Genomic DNA, 7,966 nt, shown 5'->3' with positions numbered 1-7,966 from the left:
GCGAGCTGAGATTACAAGCACAGTCCAGAATGTCAATGCAGTCACCCATTAGCTTTTAGTTAGCGGCTAACGGCTGAGGTCGTTCGTTTTTTTTTTTTTTTTTCTTCCAATGTTTTTTTTGTCTTGCATTTGACTCAGACATGCAACAACTCTCCATATCCACCAGGGGGAAGTGGAGTTTTCATTCATTCATTATATATACTGCTTATCCTGCACAGTTGCAGCAATAGTGGCTTCACTGGAGATGCTGAATTGCCTAGATGTGTGAATGAAAAAGAAAAAACTCACTAACCCAAGCTTACTGTTCTGTATATTTCCTGTGCATCGTGTATTTGCAAGTGTATTTGCAGTCCCTATGTCCTCTATTGTAAGTCGCTTTGGATAAAAGCGTCTGCCAAATGCAATGTAATGTAATGTAATGTAATGTAATGAATGAGAGGATGAATGGTTGGATGTTTCTATAAACAACCAATGACAGCTGAGATGGGAACCAGCAACCTTGACTACAGGATAAGAAGCATGGAGATTGGATGAATAAATTAATGTGTTTACTTTTTGTGAGTGGGTGTTTTATTTTCCACCATTCACTCATTCATGTGTCACACAGACAAACGTTCACCCTCTCATTCCCACATATGGGCAATGTAGGGTCTCCGATGCTTGTTTTTGGACTGTTGGAGGAAAACGGAGAACCCAGAGGAGATCATGGAGGACATGGAGAGTCCACAGAGAAAGGCCTTCTGTCGGTATCCAACCTTGGGCCTTCATTCTGTGCAGCAGAAGCGCTTGAAGGGAGTTTTCGGCAAAAGGAAAACGTCTCATGCAGACCTGGGCATTTTCGGCCCGCCAAACTACTATCTTTGAATATTTTACTAGGTATTTTCAACCAATATTGAACTTCGAAACTCCTTATTTTTTATGATCATTTTATGATATTTCATATGATCATGAATGATTTTAAAGTTGAAATAAAATGAAAAATATTTAAATTGCAATTTTCATTTTGTTCATTTTACATGATACTTAGTCGGCCCGCGCGTAAAAAAATTAGATAAGAAATGGGGCCCGTCAACCAAAATAATTGCCCACCCCTGATCTAACGGGTGGCGTTGATGTGCTCGTGCGGGCTGATCGGCGTGAGCGTGCTCGATTAGAGTCCTGCGATACACCGGAAGCCTTTTTAGGGAAGTCTCCATCTTCCGCCGATAAATTTCGCCCCGCCGATAAACAAAATCAGTTGTAATGGCCGCCGTGAGCTGCTTCCGATGTGACACCCCAAAAAAAAAAAAAAACACATCTCCGGCGAGAGCGTCCCCTCCTTTTTCTTTTCTTCATCACACAAATACCGATCATCCAGAAACCGATCGCAAGCGTTTCGTTGCCGCGTCTGATCGCTTCCCGCGTACCTTCGTCAAAGAAACCTCCGATTCTTTTTGTTTCTCCCTGCTTCCTGTGCAGACTCCTCCTCCTCTCGCTCAGTTTTTGCGTTCCATCTGGCTCCGCGACGACTTTATGATTTCGTCTGTGTATATATTGTGAAAGATTCTTTCAGCCTTCTGGTTCAGCTCAACAAACCTCCCGTCGCGCCGAGAGGAAAACCGAGGCGCAGAAATACAGCGGGCTCGCCGGTAACCGGTATTTATTGGCGACTTGTACGAGGAAGCGGCCGCCACGCAAATCAAATCCCGGTCGTCCCGATTCATCCCCCGGAACCGCACATCCCCCGGCAGTCTGGGCGGCCGACGAGACTCTCAGAGACAAGAGGTGAACGCAAACATCATCCGTCAAGGGATGCGGTGAAACTCCTCCTCCGGCCTCGGGCCCAAAACCCTCTTTGTTAATCCGCCGTCACGTGACGTTCTAGATGACGCTACTCCGGCCACGTCTGTCTCTCGGGTCTCAGCTTTAGACGTACGCCTGCGATCCAGCTGTCTGGGACAAAGGGGGGGGGGGGGTCGGGGTTGGTCTTCGCCGGGTTGCGGCTCGCGGCTAGAGAGTCGGAACAATAGCGCGCTATTCTCCCGCAGAACCACGCGTGACGGCGGTGACGTTCCCTCTCCGGAATTGAACACGACCCCCGACTGCGGATCGCCCCTCCGCTAAACCTCGCTTGTGACGCGCCGGCGTTCTGCAATCAGAGTCGATTAAACATAAATTAACCCCCCCGAGTCTCCCGGGACGCCGATGGTGTCGGAGGTGTAAATAGTTAATGAAGTTACGGCCGGCGCGCCTCGTGTACAAACGTGAGTAGCATCGCTCACAACGGGAGGCGCCGCCTTTCAGCCGCGGTTGCAGGTATTTCAATAAATATACATAAAATATTAGATGAGATGAAGACAGATTGGAAAAAGCAGCGGGAGGCCTCTACAGTCTCGGGTGAAGGGATAGGATATGAAATGTTTGTTTTGTTTTTTTTTCTGCGCTTCTTCTTTGGTGTAAGCGGTTGAACCGACGCACGGCGCTCTGGAGCCTGGGCTCCTTCGGGCGACGGCGGGGGATGATTTGGGGCTGAAAAAGACCACATAAATGTCACATAAAGGGCTGGAGTCCGTGCTTCTAGGCCCCGAGGTTGAAAGTGACAATCTGCTGCAGTTGAAAAGGCGGTCGCTATATTTGTGCGTTGTTTTGTGCCGGAAGGGTGGAATCCGGGATGTCCTGCGCAGAGATGATTCAGGAACTAAAGGTGAAACTACAAGCCGGGATCCCCACTGACGCCGCCGTGCACGACTGCGCACGGACGAGAAGGTTCACATCACCAGGTTAGACGCGACGAGGACAAGAAGACATCAGGTGTCCTCCACCTGCCGACCAGATCAGCTCAGGTTTACCTCCTTCTCCTTCTTCCGGCGTGGCTTATAGTTAGCGCTAGGCTAGTTGCCATGGGCTCACTCTGCTGAAGGATATCCCATAATGCACTTCTCCACATAGTAGTAACTTCGTATCTTCTCCCTGGTCCTCGGGCTCAGTTTCATCACGGCCTGCCAGGGGGTGTGGCTCGGTCTACACCCTTGTTGTTTATTTTATTAATATCAATGCTATCAATGTATCATTTCAGCTATTAGCACGTAACTGCTAGGGCTATTGTTATTGATACGAGTTGCCTCCTCCCCTCCGGTTCCTGCACCAGGAAAAGCGGGGGATCGAGTTTCTGTAGATCACACGTGTCAAACTTGAGAATCTCTTAAAAGGTCTGATTGTGTTAAAATAAATAAGTCAAACGCATGCATTGGCCATAAAATACATTTCCAACAATTCATGCCGATCACGTTCCCCGCGAAGTGGCGGCATCCCGTCATTAGATTGCAGTGTATCCACGTCAATGCAATTTTCAATAAGTGGAATTGAAAAATACAAATGATCCCTAAATGTCCAAAAGGGGAAAAGTTGATGCAAATGGACGGCTGCTTCTGGAAAGATGGAAATGCATAAGTAACATTATGGATTTGAATGAGTCATAAATTCAGAGTCATTTAACTTTAAGGAGTAGTTACATTTATTTTACATCGCATTTGGTTACATTTAAACTGTTACCTTATGGCACTTTGAGGGCAACCGTTATGCCGATGTGGCCCTCAGTGAAATTGAGTTTGACCCCCCCGGCTGTAGATCATCTTAAAGAGTGCGGTCCAGACGTGCACCGTGTGAAAAGTGTCTTCAAACTGTTGGGATCATGCGACGCAAACGTGCAAGCAGGTTTTTTCATACGTCCGGGCGCACAGACAACCTCCCCGAGCACATTGAGGAGCAAAATCTTTTTGTCATGACAAGGGGTTAGCGTGTTAGCATTAGCGTCACTTAACCCCGCCACACTTTTATTATTGTTATATAGCGTGTACGGGCAGAGCGCGTGCGCAAGTACTGTCAGTGCCGTGATTGGCTGTGTCGCGTAACTGCATCGTAACGGCCGGACACCTGTCACTCACAGGGTTACACAGCAAAATGATACAGAAAAAAATGTTACATATCGCATTCATTTGCAGTGCGCAGAGAGTGTGCGAGCGGTACGCGATCGCGCAGTTGCGCAGCTTGGAGGGAACGTTGCTCGCAAGACTCTGATTTGGATACGCAGCCGTTCTCGTGAATTATATCTGCGTCCCCGCTCCGACCCCGGCGGACGATAATCAGGACAAACGTCCGAGCGGGATGTATTCTAACAGATCGGCGACAGCGGCTTGTGGACAGAGTGCGTGCCAACTGTCAGCGAACGCCTCATTCCGGGAGTCCCGCTCAGCACAATGACACAAAGACAGAAAGAACAAACCTGAAGCTTCTGTTGTGTCGCTGTCACGCCAAAACACTTTTGAAACATGCTCGGAATAAAAGGAGACACACACACATGCACACATGGATGAAACTACAAGCTAGCAGAATATAAAGCAAAAGAGGGCCGTACTGCAAAAACTGTTGAGGTTCTGCATGCTATACACACACACACATGCACGTGCACGTGCATCTACACAAATATTTAGCCCCGCCCTCCCTTTTTTTTTTTTTTTCTTAGTCCTGCAAGCTCTTTGCAATTAAGCAAATGGGTCATTAATTAATGAGCGCCACAGGAAGCAGGACACACCAGGGGTTAATAAGACTGGATGGATGGACTGAAAAGACTATGACGCATTCACACACACACACACACACACACACACACACACACGCACACACACATACGCCTGCTTTCAAAAACTATTGACCTTTTCGGAAAGCGAGCCCCCAGTGAGACGTGCACGGATAAAATCAGGGGGTAAACAGCATTGATTGGGTGTTTTTTCAAACAGCGCTGAGAGGCGCTTTCACTTAAGGAGGAAACTCGGGGAGCCGGAGTCTCGCCGAGGGCCGACGGTGCCCGGAGGACCCGAAATCCGAAACGGATTTGTCCCAAAGCCCGGATGTACAGCGTTTACCATAAAACGCCAGGACGAGACTGCAAGGTAGTGGAACGTGAATGAGAAGCATCGATGTCGCAATTACCATCGATTCATGGCGGTTAGCGGTTGATCAAGGTCAATCGATCAGGTTATCTTGGAATTTTAAGCCATATTTTGACAAACCCGGAGCGTCTTTTCCACATTAACATTTGTATCTATGTCTAAATCTAACATAATAAAAGTAGACTTGGTATTTTCCACGTCTCGCTGACGCTTCTTCGCATTAGAACCCCTTTTGTGTCATTTTTCGACAAACCCAGAGCGTCATGTCTACATTAACGTCTGTGTTGATATCTAAATATACGCAAAGTTTGTAATTTTCACATCTTTCAGTTGTAAATGAGAAATCGCTTTCTTCCACTGACGCTGCACCCCAAAAATATACGCTCCTCCAGATTTGAAGACAAAGTCAAAGACAGCTTTATTGTCAATTTGAACAAAAACGAAGAATCGAGAAGACGTTTCTCCCAATCCCATGTTGACATAAAATTAACAAAATAATAATTTTAATAGAGGGCAAGTTTGCAGGAAAGTGCACTGTCAACACAGTAAACATTTAAACCATAAGGTGTAAAGCATAAAGTGCACGCAGATAGAGATAATTTTGTTAGCATGAGAGAGGAGCAGGAGAGGGTTTTTTTTTGTGTGGTTTTTTTGTGTGTGTGAGCAGTTTAGCCCCTGGAGTGTCCACACTTTTTTGGCTTGCAAGCTACTTTTAAAATGACCAACTCAAAATGATCTACCAGGAATAAAAGTTATAAATACACATACACACATAACACCTATACACACATTACAACTAAGTATATATATATATGTATATACATATGTATACACAATACATAAATATGTATATATATAGACACATAGGCTTAACTTGTACTTAATCTGATTTTTAATATATACTCTTACCTGTGAATTTTATTTTTTACTTCATCTATATACATACATACACGTGTAATTATAGCATAGTATACTATAGTATAGTATATATTATATATATACACACATATACACATGTGTATATGTCTATGTACTATATATAGTATGTATGTATACATACTATATATAGTATGGTACTATACCTATATATATACATATATGTATATAGTACTATAAATAGTGTATATATACATATACATATATACTATATGTAGTATAGTATTCTTTATATATACACACACACTATACTATACATATGTACATGTATATATAGGAATTGAGGATATGTATATATCCCCCCTTGTATATACACAAACATACATTTTATTTATCAATTAACTTTTTTATTTTATTCTTGATGTTCACTATCCCCATGTGCCCCCAATGGCCCCTCGGGGACAAATAAGTGTTTCGAAGCGCTGCATGAAGACATCCTCCAGACACACAACCAGTCACGCCCTCATTCAATTATAGAAATACGACTATTCACGCTCTCATTCGCACGTCCGGTCAAACCAGGGTCACCGAGGGCAACGGTCCCCCGCGGGAATCCAACCGGGGACCTCGTTGCTGTGAAGCTAACCGCTGCATCTCGAGCGAACGTCGCGCCACGTTTGTGCTCCCCCAGTCACGCCCATCTGGGAAACCCAAACTTGTAGCCGCTCAAAGTCAAAACCGTGCCGACGAGCGATGTTCAAAAATCCGGTTCAAGATCGGAGGGAGGTTAATTGACCCCGAGTCGTCATCTGTCAAGCTAGGTGAGAAACAGGAGACAAAAATAACAACGACCTCCGCTGTCGCTGAGCTGCAGGGGAAGAGGCGCCTCTTCCTCTTCTTCTTGGATATCCTCTGCGCCGCGGCTGCCAGCGAGGAAACGGCCACGGCGCAGCGGGAGCCGGACGGCCACGTCAGAGGCCGGGACAAGACAAGACGGCGACAACAACAACGATAAGAGGTGTGTCTGGACACACTCCAGGCTGAGCTGATCTGCCAGAAGGGACCAGAGGACGGGAGGAAGGAAGCGAGGGAGGAAGGGAGGAGGGCTCCCAACAACGGCGGTATCAGCCACTCGGACGATGTTTGTGTTTCTTTATGTGCGAACGCTCGGGAAAACACGTTTCCTGCTTTATAAATAGTGGCGCGGCGGCGCAGCAGGTAGCGCTTCCTCCTCACAGCGGGGAGGTCGGATTCAGACACGGGAGCCTTTCTGCGTGAAGTCCATGTTCTCCACATGAGGGTTTCTCCCAAAGTCCTAAAACAATCAGGGGACTCTAAATTATCCAGACATGTGAATGAGTGAATGGTTGAATGTCTCTATGTGACGGGCGGTGAGGTTTATGGCTAGTGAAGTCGCCTTCCATGAGGCAGGAGAACTGCGTGCCTCACTTAGGGGCTCCTTGCAGCCGTTTTATGATCGCCCGGCACAAAAACTAGTAACACACATACAGTTGTTGACAAAAAAAACATGTCTTTCATCTAGCAAAAGTGTTTCAATGTTAGCGACAGCAATGTGGTCTTAGTGCAGAGCATGCTAGCAGTCAGCCGTCATTGCGCAATCTAGGTGAGGCTCAACAGTCCGCTGCCTCACCAGACGCCTCTTCTCAGTATTTGAACAGTAAATTTTAAATAAAAAAACTGGTGAGGTTAAAAGTAAAATACCTTTATACTGCAAATCACTGATAAATATAACAATTTAATTCTGTTTTTCATTTTACATTTATTTCTTTCCAAGATTGACAAGTGAGGCACGGCCTCTCCTGCCTCCCTTGACTGTATATCACTGCTGTATCAGAATAAGAGAGTGAATGTTTGATTGTTTCTATATGACATGCTAATAGGAGGGTGAATGCTCGTATGAACGTCACCTCTCGCCCAATGACAGCTTGGATGAGGCTAAAACCACGAAAAGAAGATGAAGTTTAATGAATCAATGAATCGTGGCACTGCCGCTGTGCTACTTGTCTGCATTTTCTGAAACTAGGTAACTTTAACAAATGACAGAGAGAGAAATAAGTAAGTCTTCCTCAGCCTCACACCAACTAACTTCATATCCTCTCTCACTACGTCAATAAATCTTCTCTTTGACCTCTAGACCAGGG

The sequence above is a fragment of the Fistularia commersonii genome, chromosome 3, assembly GCF_037954325.1.
Source record: "Fistularia commersonii isolate RoL2024-O1a breed Wild chromosome 3, RoL_Fcom_v1.0, whole genome shotgun sequence".
Taxonomy (NCBI): Eukaryota; Metazoa; Chordata; class Actinopteri; order Syngnathiformes; family Fistulariidae; genus Fistularia; species Fistularia commersonii.
The sequence above is the reverse complement of the archived record's forward strand: the minus strand, read 5'-3'. Positions refer to the sequence as shown.